The sequence below is a fragment of the Mytilus galloprovincialis genome, chromosome 11, assembly GCF_965363235.1.
Source record: "Mytilus galloprovincialis chromosome 11, xbMytGall1.hap1.1, whole genome shotgun sequence".
Lineage (NCBI taxonomy): Eukaryota > Metazoa > Mollusca > Bivalvia > Mytilida > Mytilidae > Mytilus > Mytilus galloprovincialis.
In genome coordinates this window covers 37,201,849-37,216,473 of record NC_134848.1, presented here as the reverse complement: position 1 = coordinate 37,216,473, position 14,625 = coordinate 37,201,849, and the positions used below count along the sequence as shown (strand labels likewise).

Below are 14,625 nucleotides of genomic sequence, written 5' to 3'. Positions count from 1 at the left end.
CTTTGAAATAACATACTTTCACGCAGACTCTCACCTCACAGTTATCAAATCATATGTTGACACAAACATGGTTTAAGCAAAGTAATCAACTATTCTTGACCTTGCTTATATGTAGCTTAAATTAAGGTAGTTATACTAAGTCCGATGTGGTCTAGTGGTTAGGATTTCTGGTTTTCACCCAGACGGCCCGGGTTCGATTCCCGGCATCGGAGCTTTAGTTTTTGGTCATCTTTATCACATTACTGTTGTTGTAATACATGCCATTAAGGGAAAAAAAGTTGAGTTTCAGATGAGGAGATTATTTAGTTAAGATCTTTCTGACTTTCATCTGACAAAGAAAATAATTCATCCTTTGAATGACATAGATTTGTAAACGAACACTTTCAAAAAAGACCGTAGTAGTTCTTTATATGTTGTAACACCGTCGCACATTTCAAACAAACGTCCATTATTGTTAAGTATTGAAACTGTAATGCTTTGCATTCCTCATTCTTCATTGCCAGTTGGTACATTAGAAAGTGGCAAAGATAAGAAAAAAGAAATGCATCGGCCGGGAATCGAACCCGGGCCGCCCGCGTGGCAGGCGAGCATTCTACCACTGAACCACCGATGCTTATAACCCAAGATGTCTAACTCGATCATATAAGGACAGTACATGATTACCACGTGTTACATGGTATGTATGATAGATGGCATGTTTATTATACATTATTGTCGGTACAACATGTAGAAACACGAAAAACATGTTTGACAAGAGAAAATCGACGGGCATTTAGTACTTATTCAATTGGTAATCTGCGACATAATCTCGCGACTCAAATGCTATGCTTAGTATGCCGGCGGTTTCGCGTCTTATTCAAATGAAACCGCTTCACAATGAAAATTAAGATGTAAAAAGGGGGAGTGGTTAATTAATCCAATTCTGTGAATGAACATTAATTACGCGTCCACTGTACATAAATTTCAGGTTGGAAGGTTTTGCCGACAAACTACCTGTACATTACCAATGCCGTGAGATTTTTTTTTTTTTTAGATCGAACAAAAAACACTTTCAAAGCATTACTGCTTTAAGTGTGGATAAGAAAGGTAGAAAGGATTAACTTTGAAATAACATACTTTCACGCAGACTCTCACCTCACAGTTATCAAATCATATGTTGACACAAACATGGTTTAAGCAAAGTAATCAACTATTCTTGACCTTGCTTATATGTAGCTTAAATTAAGGTAGTTATACTAAGTCCGATGTGGTCTAGTGGTTAGGATTTCTGGTTTTCACCCAGACGGCCCGGGTTCGATTCCCGGCATCGGAGCTTTAGTTTTTGGTCATCTTTATCACATTACTGTTGTTGTAATACATGCCATTAAGGGAAAAAAGTTGAGTTTCAGATGAGGAGATTATTTAGTTAAGACCTTTCTGACTTTCATCTGACAAAGAAAATAATTCATCCTTTGAATGACATAGATTTGTAAACGAACACTTTCAAAAAAGACCGTAGTAGTTCTTTATATGTTGTAACACCGTCGCACATTTCAAACAAACGTCCATTATTGTTAAGTATTGAAACTGTAATGCTTTGCATTCCTCATTCTTCATTGCCAGTTGGTACATTAGAAAGTGGCAAAGATAAGAAAAAAGAAATGCATCGGCCGGGAATCGAACCCGGGCCGCCCGCGTGGCAGGCGAGCATTCTACCACTGAACCACCGATGCTTATAACCCAAGATGTCTAACTCGATCATATAAGGACAGTACATGATTACCACGTGTTACATGGTATGTATGATAGATGGCATGTTTATTATACATTATTGTCGGTACAACATGTAGAAACACGAAAAACATGTTTGACAAGAGAAAATCGACGGGCATTTAGTACTTATTCAATTGGTAATCTGCGACATAATCTCGCGACTCAAATGCTATGCTTAGTATGCCGGCGGTTTCGCGTCTTATTCAAATGAAACCGCTTCACAATGAAAATTAAGATGTAAAAAGGGGGAGTGGTTAATTAATCCAATTCTGTGAATGAACATTAATTACGCGTCCACTGTACATAAATTTCAGGTTGGAAGGTTTTGCCGACAAACTACCTGTACATTACCAATGCCGTGAGATTTTTTTTTTTTTTAGATCGAACAAAAAACACTTTCAAAGCATTACTGCTTTAAGTGTGGATAAGAAAGGTAGAAAGGATTAACTTTGAAATAACATACTTTCACGCAGACTCTCACCTCACAGTTATCAAATCATATGTTGACACAAACATGGTTTAAGCAAAGTAATCAACTATTCTTGACCTTGCTTATATGTAGCTTAAATTAAGGTAGTTATACTAAGTCCGATGTGGTCTAGTGGTTAGGATTTCTGGTTTTCACCCAGACGGCCCGGGTTCGATTCCCGGCATCGGAGCTTTAGTTTTTGGTCATCTTTATCACATTACTGTTGTTGTAATACATGCCATTAAGGGAAAAAAAGTTGAGTTTCAGATGAGGAGATTATTTAGTTAAGACCTTTCTGACTTTCATCTGACAAAGAAAATAATTCATCCTTTGAATGACATAGATTTGTAAACGAACACTTTCAAAAAAGACCGTAGTAGTTCTTTATATGTTGTAACACCGTCGCACATTTCAAACAAACGTCCATTATTGTTAAGTATTGAAACTGTAATGCTTTGCATTCCTCATTCTTCATTGCCAGTTGGTACATTAGAAAGTGGCAAAGATAAGAAAAAAGAAATGCATCGGCCGGGAATCGAACCCGGGCCGCCCGCGTGGCAGGCGAGCATTCTACCACTGAACCACCGATGCTTATAACCCAAGATGTCTAACTCGATCATATAAGGACAGTACATGATTACCACGTGTTACATGGTATGTATGATAGATGGCATGTTTATTATACATTATTGTCGGTACAACATGTAGAAACACGAAAAACATGTTTGACAAGAGAAAATCGACGGGCATTTAGTACTTATTCAATTGGTAATCTGCGACATAATCTCGCGACTCAAATGCTATGCTTAGTATGCCGGCGGTTTCGCGTCTTATTCAAATGAAACCGCTTCACAATGAAAATTAAGATGTAAAAAGGGGGAGTGGTTAATTAATCCAATTCTGTGAATGAACATTAATTACGCGTCCACTGTACATAAATTTCAGGTTGGAAGGTTTTGCCGACAAACTACCTGTACATTACCAATGCCGTGAGATTTTTTTTTTTTTTAGATCGAACAAAAAACACTTTCAAAGCATTACTGCTTTAAGTGTGGATAAGAAAGGTAGAAAGGATTAACTTTGAAATAACATACTTTCACGCAGACTCTCACCTCACAGTTATCAAATCATATGTTGACACAAACATGGTTTAAGCAAAGTAATCAACTATTCTTGACCTTGCTTATATGTAGCTTAAATTAAGGTAGTTATACTAAGTCCGATGTGGTCTAGTGGTTAGGATTTCTGGTTTTCACCCAGACGGCCCGGGTTCGATTCCCGGCATCGGAGCTTTAGTTTTTGGTCATCTTTATCACATTACTGTTGTTGTAATACATGCCATTAAGGGAAAAAAAGTTGAGTTTCAGATGAGGAGATTATTTAGTTAAGACCTTTCTGACTTTCATCTGACAAAGAAAATAATTCATCCTTTGAATGACATAGATTTGTAAACGAACACTTTCAAAAAAGACCGTAGTAGTTCTTTATATGTTGTAACACCGTCGCACATTTCAAACAAACGTCCATTATTGTTAAGTATTGAAACTGTAATGCTTTGCATTCCTCATTCTTCATTGCCAGTTGGTACATTAGAAAGTGGCAAAGATAAGAAAAAAGAAATGCATCGGCCGGGAATCGAACCCGGGCCGCCCGCGTGGCAGGCGAGCATTCTACCACTGAACCACCGATGCTTATAACCCAAGATGTCTAACTCGATCATATAAGGACAGTACATGATTACCACGTGTTACATGGTATGTATGATAGATGGCATGTTTATTATACATTATTGTCGGTACAACATGTAGAAACACGAAAAACATGTTTGACAAGAGAAAATCGACGGGCATTTAGTACTTATTCAATTGGTAATCTGCGACATAATCTCGCGACTCAAATGCTATGCTTAGTATGCCGGCGGTTTCGCGTCTTATTCAAATGAAACCGCTTCACAATGAAAATTAAGATGTAAAAAGGGGGAGTGGTTAATTAATCCAATTCTGTGAATGAACATTAATTACGCGTCCACTGTACATAAATTTCAGGTTGGAAGGTTTTGCCGACAAACTACCTGTACATTACCAATGCCGTGAGATTTTTTTTTTTTTTAGATCGAACAAAAAACACTTTCAAAGCATTACTGCTTTAAGTGTGGATAAGAAAGGTAGAAAGGATTAACTTTGAAATAACATACTTTCACGCAGACTCTCACCTCACAGTTATCAAATCATATGTTGACACAAACATGGTTTAAGCAAAGTAATCAACTATTCTTGACCTTGCTTATATGTAGCTTAAATTAAGGTAGTTATACTAAGTCCGATGTGGTCTAGTGGTTAGGATTTCTGGTTTTCACCCAGACGGCCCGGGTTCGATTCCCGGCATCGGAGCTTTAGTTTTTGGTCATCTTTATCACATTACTGTTGTTGTAATACATGCCATTAAGGGAAAAAAAGTTGAGTTTCAGATGAGGAGATTATTTAGTTAAGACCTTTCTGACTTTCATCTGACAAAGAAAATAATTCATCCTTTGAATGACATAGATTTGTAAACGAACACTTTCAAAAAAGACCGTAGTAGTTCTTTATATGTTGTAACACCGTCGCACATTTCAAACAAACGTCCATTATTGTTAAGTATTGAAACTGTAATGCTTTGCATTCCTCATTCTTCATTGCCAGTTGGTACATTAGAAAGTGGCAAAGATAAGAAAAAAGAAATGCATCGGCCGGGAATCGAACCCGGGCCGCCCGCGTGGCAGGCGAGCATTCTACCACTGAACCACCGATGCTTATAACCCAAGATGTCTAACTCGATCATATAAGGACAGTACATGATTACCACGTGTTACATGGTATGTATGATAGATGGCATGTTTATTATACATTATTGTCGGTACAACATGTAGAAACACGAAAAACATGTTTGACAAGAGAAAATCGACGGGCATTTAGTACTTATTCAATTGGTAATCTGCGACATAATCTCGCGACTCAAATGCTATGCTTAGTATGCCGGCGGTTTCGCGTCTTATTCAAATGAAACCGCTTCACAATGAAAATTAAGATGTAAAAAGGGGGAGTGGTTAATTAATCCAATTCTGTGAATGAACATTAATTACGCGTCCACTGTACATAAATTTCAGGTTGGAAGGTTTTGCCGACAAACTACCTGTACATTACCAATGCCGTGAGATTTTTTTTTTTTTTAGATCGAACAAAAAACACTTTCAAAGCATTACTGCTTTAAGTGTGGATAAGAAAGGTAGAAAGGATTAACTTTGAAATAACATACTTTCACGCAGACTCTCACCTCACAGTTATCAAATCATATGTTGACACAAACATGGTTTAAGCAAAGTAATCAACTATTCTTGACCTTGCTTATATGTAGCTTAAATTAAGGTAGTTATACTAAGTCCGATGTGGTCTAGTGGTTAGGATTTCTGGTTTTCACCCAGACGGCCCGGGTTCGATTCCCGGCATCGGAGCTTTAGTTTTTGGTCATCTTTATCACATTACTGTTGTTGTAATACATGCCATTAAGGGAAAAAAAGTTGAGTTTCAGATGAGGAGATTATTTAGTTAAGACCTTTCTGACTTTCATCTGACAAAGAAAATAATTCATCCTTTGAATGACATAGATTTGTAAACGAACACTTTCAAAAAAGACCGTAGTAGTTCTTTATATGTTGTAACACCGTCGCACATTTCAAACAAACGTCCATTATTGTTAAGTATTGAAACTGTAATGCTTTGCATTCCTCATTCTTCATTGCCAGTTGGTACATTAGAAAGTGGCAAAGATAAGAAAAAAGAAATGCATCGGCCGGGAATCGAACCCGGGCCGCCCGCGTGGCAGGCGAGCATTCTACCACTGAACCACCGATGCTTATAACCCAAGATGTCTAACTCGATCATATAAGGACAGTACATGATTACCACGTGTTACATGGTATGTATGATAGATGGCATGTTTATTATACATTATTGTCGGTACAACATGTAGAAACACGAAAAACATGTTTGACAAGAGAAAATCGACGGGCATTTAGTACTTATTCAATTGGTAATCTGCGACATAATCTCGCGACTCAAATGCTATGCTTAGTATGCCGGCGGTTTCGCGTCTTATTCAAATGAAACCGCTTCACAATGAAAATTAAGATGTAAAAAGGGGGAGTGGTTAATTAATCCAATTCTGTGAATGAACATTAATTACGCGTCCACTGTACATAAATTTCAGGTTGGAAGGTTTTGCCGACAAACTACCTGTACATTACCAATGCCGTGAGATTTTTTTTTTTTTTAGATCGAACAAAAAACACTTTCAAAGCATTACTGCTTTAAGTGTGGATAAGAAAGGTAGAAAGGATTAACTTTGAAATAACATACTTTCACGCAGACTCTCACCTCACAGTTATCAAATCATATGTTGACACAAACATGGTTTAAGCAAAGTAATCAACTATTCTTGACCTTGCTTATATGTAGCTTAAATTAAGGTAGTTATACTAAGTCCGATGTGGTCTAGTGGTTAGGATTTCTGGTTTTCACCCAGACGGCCCGGGTTCGATTCCCGGCATCGGAGCTTTAGTTTTTGGTCATCTTTATCACATTACTGTTGTTGTAATACATGCCATTAAGGGAAAAAAAGTTGAGTTTCAGATGAGGAGATTATTTAGTTAAGACCTTTCTGACTTTCATCTGACAAAGAAAATAATTCATCCTTTGAATGACATAGATTTGTAAACGAACACTTTCAAAAAAGACCGTAGTAGTTCTTTATATGTTGTAACACCGTCGCACATTTCAAACAAACGTCCATTATTGTTAAGTATTGAAACTGTAATGCTTTGCATTCCTCATTCTTCATTGCCAGTTGGTACATTAGAAAGTGGCAAAGATAAGAAAAAAGAAATGCATCGGCCGGGAATCGAACCCGGGCCGCCCGCGTGGCAGGCGAGCATTCTACCACTGAACCACCGATGCTTATAACCCAAGATGTCTAACTCGATCATATAAGGACAGTACATGATTACCACGTGTTACATGGTATGTATGATAGATGGCATGTTTATTATACATTATTGTCGGTACAACATGTAGAAACACGAAAAACATGTTTGACAAGAGAAAATCGACGGGCATTTAGTACTTATTCAATTGGTAATCTGCGACATAATCTCGCGACTCAAATGCTATGCTTAGTATGCCGGCGGTTTCGCGTCTTATTCAAATGAAACCGCTTCACAATGAAAATTAAGATGTAAAAAGGGGGAGTGGTTAATTAATCCAATTCTGTGAATGAACATTAATTACGCGTCCACTGTACATAAATTTCAGGTTGGAAGGTTTTGCCGACAAACTACCTGTACATTACCAATGCCGTGAGATTTTTTTTTTTTTTAGATCGAACAAAAAACACTTTCAAAGCATTACTGCTTTAAGTGTGGATAAGAAAGGTAGAAAGGATTAACTTTGAAATAACATACTTTCACGCAGACTCTCACCTCACAGTTATCAAATCATATGTTGACACAAACATGGTTTAAGCAAAGTAATCAACTATTCTTGACCTTGCTTATATGTAGCTTAAATTAAGGTAGTTATACTAAGTCCGATGTGGTCTAGTGGTTAGGATTTCTGGTTTTCACCCAGACGGCCCGGGTTCGATTCCCGGCATCGGAGCTTTAGTTTTTGGTCATCTTTATCACATTACTGTTGTTGTAATACATGCCATTAAGGGAAAAAAAGTTGAGTTTCAGATGAGGAGATTATTTAGTTAAGACCTTTCTGACTTTCATCTGACAAAGAAAATAATTCATCCTTTGAATGACATAGATTTGTAAACGAACACTTTCAAAAAAGACCGTAGTAGTTCTTTATATGTTGTAACACCGTCGCACATTTCAAACAAACGTCCATTATTGTTAAGTATTGAAACTGTAATGCTTTGCATTCCTCATTCTTCATTGCCAGTTGGTACATTAGAAAGTGGCAAAGATAAGAAAAAAGAAATGCATCGGCCGGGAATCGAACCCGGGCCGCCCGCGTGGCAGGCGAGCATTCTACCACTGAACCACCGATGCTTATAACCCAAGATGTCTAACTCGATCATATAAGGACAGTACATGATTACCACGTGTTACATGGTATGTATGATAGATGGCATGTTTATTATACATTATTGTCGGTACAACATGTAGAAACACGAAAAACATGTTTGACAAGAGAAAATCGACGGGCATTTAGTACTTATTCAATTGGTAATCTGCGACATAATCTCGCGACTCAAATGCTATGCTTAGTATGCCGGCGGTTTCGCGTCTTATTCAAATGAAACCGCTTCACAATGAAAATTAAGATGTAAAAAGGGGGAGTGGTTAATTAATCCAATTCTGTGAATGAACATTAATTACGCGTCCACTGTACATAAATTTCAGGTTGGAAGGTTTTGCCGACAAACTACCTGTACATTACCAATGCCGTGAGATTTTTTTTTTTTTTAGATCGAACAAAAAACACTTTCAAAGCATTACTGCTTTAAGTGTGGATAAGAAAGGTAGAAAGGATTAACTTTGAAATAACATACTTTCACGCAGACTCTCACCTCACAGTTATCAAATCATATGTTGACACAAACATGGTTTAAGCAAAGTAATCAACTATTCTTGACCTTGCTTATATGTAGCTTAAATTAAGGTAGTTATACTAAGTCCGATGTGGTCTAGTGGTTAGGATTTCTGGTTTTCACCCAGACGGCCCGGGTTCGATTCCCGGCATCGGAGCTTTAGTTTTTGGTCATCTTTATCACATTACTGTTGTTGTAATACATGCCATTAAGGGAAAAAAAGTTGAGTTTCAGATGAGGAGATTATTTAGTTAAGACCTTTCTGACTTTCATCTGACAAAGAAAATAATTCATCCTTTGAATGACATAGATTTGTAAACGAACACTTTCAAAAAAGACCGTAGTAGTTCTTTATATGTTGTAACACCGTCGCACATTTCAAACAAACGTCCATTATTGTTAAGTATTGAAACTGTAATGCTTTGCATTCCTCATTCTTCATTGCCAGTTGGTACATTAGAAAGTGGCAAAGATAAGAAAAAAGAAATGCATCGGCCGGGAATCGAACCCGGGCCGCCCGCGTGGCAGGCGAGCATTCTACCACTGAACCACCGATGCTTATAACCCAAGATGTCTAACTCGATCATATAAGGACAGTACATGATTACCACGTGTTACATGGTATGTATGATAGATGGCATGTTTATTATACATTATTGTCGGTACAACATGTAGAAACACGAAAAACATGTTTGACAAGAGAAAATCGACGGGCATTTAGTACTTATTCAATTGGTAATCTGCGACATAATCTCGCGACTCAAATGCTATGCTTAGTATGCCGGCGGTTTCGCGTCTTATTCAAATGAAACCGCTTCACAATGAAAATTAAGATGTAAAAAGGGGGAGTGGTTAATTAATCCAATTCTGTGAATGAACATTAATTACGCGTCCACTGTACATAAATTTCAGGTTGGAAGGTTTTGCCGACAAACTACCTGTACATTACCAATGCCGTGAGATTTTTTTTTTTTTTAGATCGAACAAAAAACACTTTCAAAGCATTACTGCTTTAAGTGTGGATAAGAAAGGTAGAAAGGATTAACTTTGAAATAACATACTTTCACGCAGACTCTCACCTCACAGTTATCAAATCATATGTTGACACAAACATGGTTTAAGCAAAGTAATCAACTATTCTTGACCTTGCTTATATGTAGCTTAAATTAAGGTAGTTATACTAAGTCCGATGTGGTCTAGTGGTTAGGATTTCTGGTTTTCACCCAGACGGCCCGGGTTCGATTCCCGGCATCGGAGCTTTAGTTTTTGGTCATCTTTATCACATTACTGTTGTTGTAATACATACCATTAAGGGAAAAAAAGTTGAGTTTCAGATGAGGAGATTATTTAGTTAAGACCTTTCTGACTTTCATCTGACAAAGAAAATAATTCATCCTTTGAATGACATAGATTTGTAAACGAACACTTTCAAAAAAGACCGTAGTAGTTCTTTATATGTTGTAACACCGTCGCACATTTCAAACAAACGTCCATTATTGTTAAGTATTGAAACTGTAATGCTTTGCATTCCTCATTCTTCATTGCCAGTTGGTACATTAGAAAGTGGCAAAGATAAGAAAAAAGAAATGCATCGGCCGGGAATCGAACCCGGGCCGCCCGCGTGGCAGGCGAGCATTCTACCACTGAACCACCGATGCTTATAACCCAAGATGTCTAACTCGATCATATAAGGACAGTACATGATTACCACGTGTTACATGGTATGTATGATAGATGGCATGTTTATTATACATTATTGTCGGTACAACATGTAGAAACACGAAAAACATGTTTGACAAGAGAAAATCGACGGGCATTTAGTACTTATTCAATTGGTAATCTGCGACATAATCTCGCGACTCAAATGCTATGCTTAGTATGCCGGCGGTTTCGCGTCTTATTCAAATGAAACCGCTTCACAATGAAAATTAAGATGTAAAAAGGGGGAGTGGTTAATTAATCCAATTCTGTGAATGAACATTAATTACGCGTCCACTGTACATAAATTTCAGGTTGGAAGGTTTTGCCGACAAACTACCTGTACATTACCAATGCCGTGAGATTTTTTTTTTTTTTAGATCGAACAAAAAACACTTTCAAAGCATTACTGCTTTAAGTGTGGATAAGAAAGGTAGAAAGGATTAACTTTGAAATAACATACTTTCACGCAGACTCTCACCTCACAGTTATCAAATCATATGTTGACACAAACATGGTTTAAGCAAAGTAATCAACTATTCTTGACCTTGCTTATATGTAGCTTAAATTAAGGTAGTTATACTAAGTCCGATGTGGTCTAGTGGTTAGGATTTCTGGTTTTCACCCAGACGGCCCGGGTTCGATTCCCGGCATCGGAGCTTTAGTTTTTGGTCATCTTTATCACATTACTGTTGTTGTAATACATGCCATTAAGGGAAAAAAAGTTGAGTTTCAGATGAGGAGATTATTTAGTTAAGACCTTTCTGACTTTCATCTGACAAAGAAAATAATTCATCCTTTGAATGACATAGATTTGTAAACGAACACTTTCAAAAAAGACCGTAGTAGTTCTTTATATGTTGTAACACCGTCGCACATTTCAAACAAACGTCCATTATTGTTAAGTATTGAAACTGTAATGCTTTGCATTCCTCATTCTTCATTGCCAGTTGGTACATTAGAAAGTGGCAAAGATAAGAAAAAAGAAATGCATCGGCCGGGAATCGAACCCGGGCCGCCCGCGTGGCAGGCGAGCATTCTACCACTGAACCACCGATGCTTATAACCCAAGATGTCTAACTCGATCATATAAGGACAGTACATGATTACCACGTGTTACATGGTATGTATGATAGATGGCATGTTTATTATACATTATTGTCGGTACAACATGTAGAAACACGAAAAACATGTTTGACAAGAGAAAATCGACGGGCATTTAGTACTTATTCAATTGGTAATCTGCGACATAATCTCGCGACTCAAATGCTATGCTTAGTATGCCGGCGGTTTCGCGTCTTATTCAAATGAAACCGCTTCACAATGAAAATTAAGATGTAAAAAGGGGGAGTGGTTAATTAATCCAATTCTGTGAATGAACATTAATTACGCGTCCACTGTACATAAATTTCAGGTTGGAAGGTTTTGCCGACAAACTACCTGTACATTACCAATGCCGTGAGATTTTTTTTTTTTTAGATCGAACAAAAAACACTTTCAAAGCATTACTGCTTTAAGTGTGGATAAGAAAGGTAGAAAGGATTAACTTTGAAATAACATACTTTCACGCAGACTCTCACCTCACAGTTATCAAATCATATGTTGACACAAACATGGTTTAAGCAAAGTAATCAACTATTCTTGACCTTGCTTATATGTAGCTTAAATTAAGGTAGTTATACTAAGTCCGATGTGGTCTAGTGGTTAGGATTTCTGGTTTTCACCCAGACGGCCCGGGTTCGATTCCCGGCATCGGAGCTTTAGTTTTTGGTCATCTTTATCACATTACTGTTGTTGTAATACATGCCATTAAGGGAAAAAAAGTTGAGTTTCAGATGAGGAGATTATTTAGTTAAGACCTTTCTGACTTTCATCTGACAAAGAAAATAATTCATCCTTTGAATGACATAGATTTGTAAACGAACACTTTCAAAAAAGACCGTAGTAGTTCTTTATATGTTGTAACACCGTCGCACATTTCAAACAAACGTCCATTATTGTTAAGTATTGAAACTGTAATGCTTTGCATTCCTCATTCTTCATTGCCAGTTGGTACATTAGAAAGTGGCAAAGATAAGAAAAAAGAAATGCATCGGCCGGGAATCGAACCCGGGCCGCCCGCGTGGCAGGCGAGCATTCTACCACTGAACCACCGATGCTTATAACCCAAGATGTCTAACTCGATCATATAAGGACAGTACATGATTACCACGTGTTACATGGTATGTATGATAGATGGCATGTTTATTATACATTATTGTCGGTACAACATGTAGAAACACGAAAAACATGTTTGACAAGAGAAAATCGACGGGCATTTAGTACTTATTCAATTGGTAATCTGCGACATAATCTCGCCAGGGGCGTAGCTAGGCAATTTTGATGTGTACGCAATGCCGGAGAAGGTAGTCATACGGCCGGGGTATGGGGGCCGCTGAAGGCCCCCAGATGCTCTGGGATAAATGGTGCAAAATCCTGCATTCTCGCAATTTCCGAGGACTTAAAATGTCCTCACAGAAATCTTACTTTCAGGAGAAACAAGTCAACTTTGGAAATAAATAATCAGAGAAAAACAAAGAAACCCGTACTGTTGGGCTTAACAATTTGTTTTTTCTTTTCTTATGTATAGTGGGTTAAAATGGCTTGATTAGGTATATTTTATTTGTTACCTAATCATGCTGAACCCACTTTATATTAGAAAACAAACTAATTTCTAAGCCAACACTGTGCAACTTAAATGGTATTTTTCTTATTGAGATAATACATAAATAAAAATTCGAATTAGACACATATCTTTATGTTTTATTTTATGAGTAAACAAGCAGTGTGGCACGTGTTTTTCAGCTTTTTTCTCTCTCAAAGTTAATTATGAAAAATCAATGCCCGTTTCCTTTCTTTTTTCTACTAAAGATGTCCAAAACCGTGTCTGTTTTAATTTTGTTTTCTTAGTATATGTTCAAAAGACCAAGTCCAGATAAACGATTCGTTTTCATTGTTTTTCTCAACTAGGTCTTCACTCTTCTCATGGTACTAAAGAACCGTTCTGCCCACGTTGGCGTCGAGACCGGCATACATGCAAATACATTAAGTATCTGAAAGATTCCCGGGTATCCTTGGTTTATAACATTTAACGTTTCCTGCAGCTTGTTAGGAATGTTATCAAAATATCCAGTCCATTTTGTTAACCATCTCCGAATTTCGATCTTGAAATTCGTCTTTTGTAACATGGGCATCATCTGCATTTCATTAAAGATTATGTCCCCAACAGCTAAAGTAAGTTGGTCAATGTTTTTTTGGGATTAACTTTTGTGCGACATAACGTGGCTCTGCTGTCAGAAGTCTTGTATTCAACTCTGCTATCAAATGATCGACGAAAGGCAGATACATGTTCAGTTTCATTAGAATGAATTGGTGTTCATGGTCTCTAAAGAATGTCATATTTTATTCCATCAGTTATTTTGGAATCTTCAGAAAAGATGTCAGGGTAAGGAGGCATAGAAGACGTGACAATTGTATTTTGACACCCGGATGACTAAGCCATTTTAAATTGTTTGTATCAGCAACAGAATCACGATGCTGATTTCGTAAATGAAAAGGGAAGACTAGTTTTCGGAACGGAATATAGCTACAAAGTGATCATTAACATATTTTTTTTTTTTATTATTAACTTCATTACTTTAGTTAAATTCTTACTAGATTTACCATATTTTTATTTTTGTGAGATTTTCGATGTGTACGCAACTGCGTTTTTGCGTACGGGTTGCTACGCGCCTGCTCGCGACTCAAATGCTATGCTTAGTATGCCGGCGGTTTCGCGTCTTATTCAAATGAAACCGCTTCACAATGAAAATTAAGATGTAAAAAGGGGGAGTGGTTAATTAATCCAATTCTGTGAATGAACATTAATTACGCGTCCACTGTACATAAATTTCAGGTTGGAAGGTTTTGCCGACAAACTACCTGTACATTACCAATGCCGTGAGATTTTTTTTTTTTTTTAGATCGAACAAAAAACACTTTCAAAGCATTACTGCTTTAAGTGTGGATAAGAAAGGTAGAAAGGATTAACTTTG

General features: G+C 37.3%; 24 non-coding genes across 24 annotated transcripts; 12 read left to right on the top strand and 12 right to left on the bottom strand.

The window, feature by feature from the left end:
• The first annotated feature begins 140 nt into the window (after positions 1-140).
• On the top strand, positions 141-212 carry Trnae-uuc (transfer RNA glutamic acid (anticodon UUC)). The gene has a single exon. It is a non-coding gene; the product is annotated as a tRNA-Glu (tRNA).
• A 330-nt stretch (positions 213-542) lies between these two features.
• On the bottom strand, positions 543-613 carry Trnag-gcc (transfer RNA glycine (anticodon GCC)). Its single transcript has one exon. It is a non-coding gene; the product is annotated as a tRNA-Gly (tRNA).
• Positions 614-1,240: 627 nt separating this feature from the next.
• On the top strand, positions 1,241-1,312 carry Trnae-uuc (transfer RNA glutamic acid (anticodon UUC)). The gene has a single exon. It is a non-coding gene; the product is annotated as a tRNA-Glu (tRNA).
• A 329-nt stretch (positions 1,313-1,641) lies between these two features.
• Trnag-gcc (transfer RNA glycine (anticodon GCC)) lies at positions 1,642-1,712 on the bottom strand. The gene has a single exon. It is a non-coding gene; the product is annotated as a tRNA-Gly (tRNA).
• A 627-nt stretch (positions 1,713-2,339) lies between these two features.
• Trnae-uuc (transfer RNA glutamic acid (anticodon UUC)) lies at positions 2,340-2,411 on the top strand. The gene has a single exon. It is a non-coding gene; the product is annotated as a tRNA-Glu (tRNA).
• Positions 2,412-2,741: 330 nt separating this feature from the next.
• On the bottom strand, positions 2,742-2,812 carry Trnag-gcc (transfer RNA glycine (anticodon GCC)). The gene has a single exon. It is a non-coding gene; the product is annotated as a tRNA-Gly (tRNA).
• A 627-nt stretch (positions 2,813-3,439) lies between these two features.
• On the top strand, positions 3,440-3,511 carry Trnae-uuc (transfer RNA glutamic acid (anticodon UUC)). The gene has a single exon. It is a non-coding gene; the product is annotated as a tRNA-Glu (tRNA).
• Positions 3,512-3,841: 330 nt separating this feature from the next.
• Positions 3,842-3,912, bottom strand: Trnag-gcc (transfer RNA glycine (anticodon GCC)). Its single transcript has one exon. It is a non-coding gene; the product is annotated as a tRNA-Gly (tRNA).
• Positions 3,913-4,539: 627 nt separating this feature from the next.
• On the top strand, positions 4,540-4,611 carry Trnae-uuc (transfer RNA glutamic acid (anticodon UUC)). Its single transcript has one exon. It is a non-coding gene; the product is annotated as a tRNA-Glu (tRNA).
• A 330-nt stretch (positions 4,612-4,941) lies between these two features.
• Trnag-gcc (transfer RNA glycine (anticodon GCC)) lies at positions 4,942-5,012 on the bottom strand. Its single transcript has one exon. It is a non-coding gene; the product is annotated as a tRNA-Gly (tRNA).
• Positions 5,013-5,639: 627 nt separating this feature from the next.
• Trnae-uuc (transfer RNA glutamic acid (anticodon UUC)) lies at positions 5,640-5,711 on the top strand. The gene has a single exon. It is a non-coding gene; the product is annotated as a tRNA-Glu (tRNA).
• A 330-nt stretch (positions 5,712-6,041) lies between these two features.
• Trnag-gcc (transfer RNA glycine (anticodon GCC)) lies at positions 6,042-6,112 on the bottom strand. Its single transcript has one exon. It is a non-coding gene; the product is annotated as a tRNA-Gly (tRNA).
• Positions 6,113-6,739: 627 nt separating this feature from the next.
• Trnae-uuc (transfer RNA glutamic acid (anticodon UUC)) lies at positions 6,740-6,811 on the top strand. Its single transcript has one exon. It is a non-coding gene; the product is annotated as a tRNA-Glu (tRNA).
• A 330-nt stretch (positions 6,812-7,141) lies between these two features.
• Trnag-gcc (transfer RNA glycine (anticodon GCC)) lies at positions 7,142-7,212 on the bottom strand. Its single transcript has one exon. It is a non-coding gene; the product is annotated as a tRNA-Gly (tRNA).
• Positions 7,213-7,839: 627 nt separating this feature from the next.
• Trnae-uuc (transfer RNA glutamic acid (anticodon UUC)) lies at positions 7,840-7,911 on the top strand. The gene has a single exon. It is a non-coding gene; the product is annotated as a tRNA-Glu (tRNA).
• Positions 7,912-8,241: 330 nt separating this feature from the next.
• On the bottom strand, positions 8,242-8,312 carry Trnag-gcc (transfer RNA glycine (anticodon GCC)). The gene has a single exon. It is a non-coding gene; the product is annotated as a tRNA-Gly (tRNA).
• Positions 8,313-8,939: 627 nt separating this feature from the next.
• On the top strand, positions 8,940-9,011 carry Trnae-uuc (transfer RNA glutamic acid (anticodon UUC)). Its single transcript has one exon. It is a non-coding gene; the product is annotated as a tRNA-Glu (tRNA).
• A 330-nt stretch (positions 9,012-9,341) lies between these two features.
• Positions 9,342-9,412, bottom strand: Trnag-gcc (transfer RNA glycine (anticodon GCC)). Its single transcript has one exon. It is a non-coding gene; the product is annotated as a tRNA-Gly (tRNA).
• Positions 9,413-10,039: 627 nt separating this feature from the next.
• On the top strand, positions 10,040-10,111 carry Trnae-uuc (transfer RNA glutamic acid (anticodon UUC)). Its single transcript has one exon. It is a non-coding gene; the product is annotated as a tRNA-Glu (tRNA).
• Positions 10,112-10,441: 330 nt separating this feature from the next.
• Trnag-gcc (transfer RNA glycine (anticodon GCC)) lies at positions 10,442-10,512 on the bottom strand. The gene has a single exon. It is a non-coding gene; the product is annotated as a tRNA-Gly (tRNA).
• Positions 10,513-11,139: 627 nt separating this feature from the next.
• On the top strand, positions 11,140-11,211 carry Trnae-uuc (transfer RNA glutamic acid (anticodon UUC)). Its single transcript has one exon. It is a non-coding gene; the product is annotated as a tRNA-Glu (tRNA).
• A 330-nt stretch (positions 11,212-11,541) lies between these two features.
• On the bottom strand, positions 11,542-11,612 carry Trnag-gcc (transfer RNA glycine (anticodon GCC)). The gene has a single exon. It is a non-coding gene; the product is annotated as a tRNA-Gly (tRNA).
• Positions 11,613-12,238: 626 nt separating this feature from the next.
• Positions 12,239-12,310, top strand: Trnae-uuc (transfer RNA glutamic acid (anticodon UUC)). Its single transcript has one exon. It is a non-coding gene; the product is annotated as a tRNA-Glu (tRNA).
• Positions 12,311-12,640: 330 nt separating this feature from the next.
• Positions 12,641-12,711, bottom strand: Trnag-gcc (transfer RNA glycine (anticodon GCC)). The gene has a single exon. It is a non-coding gene; the product is annotated as a tRNA-Gly (tRNA).
• Positions 12,712-14,625: the final 1,914 nt, after the last annotated feature.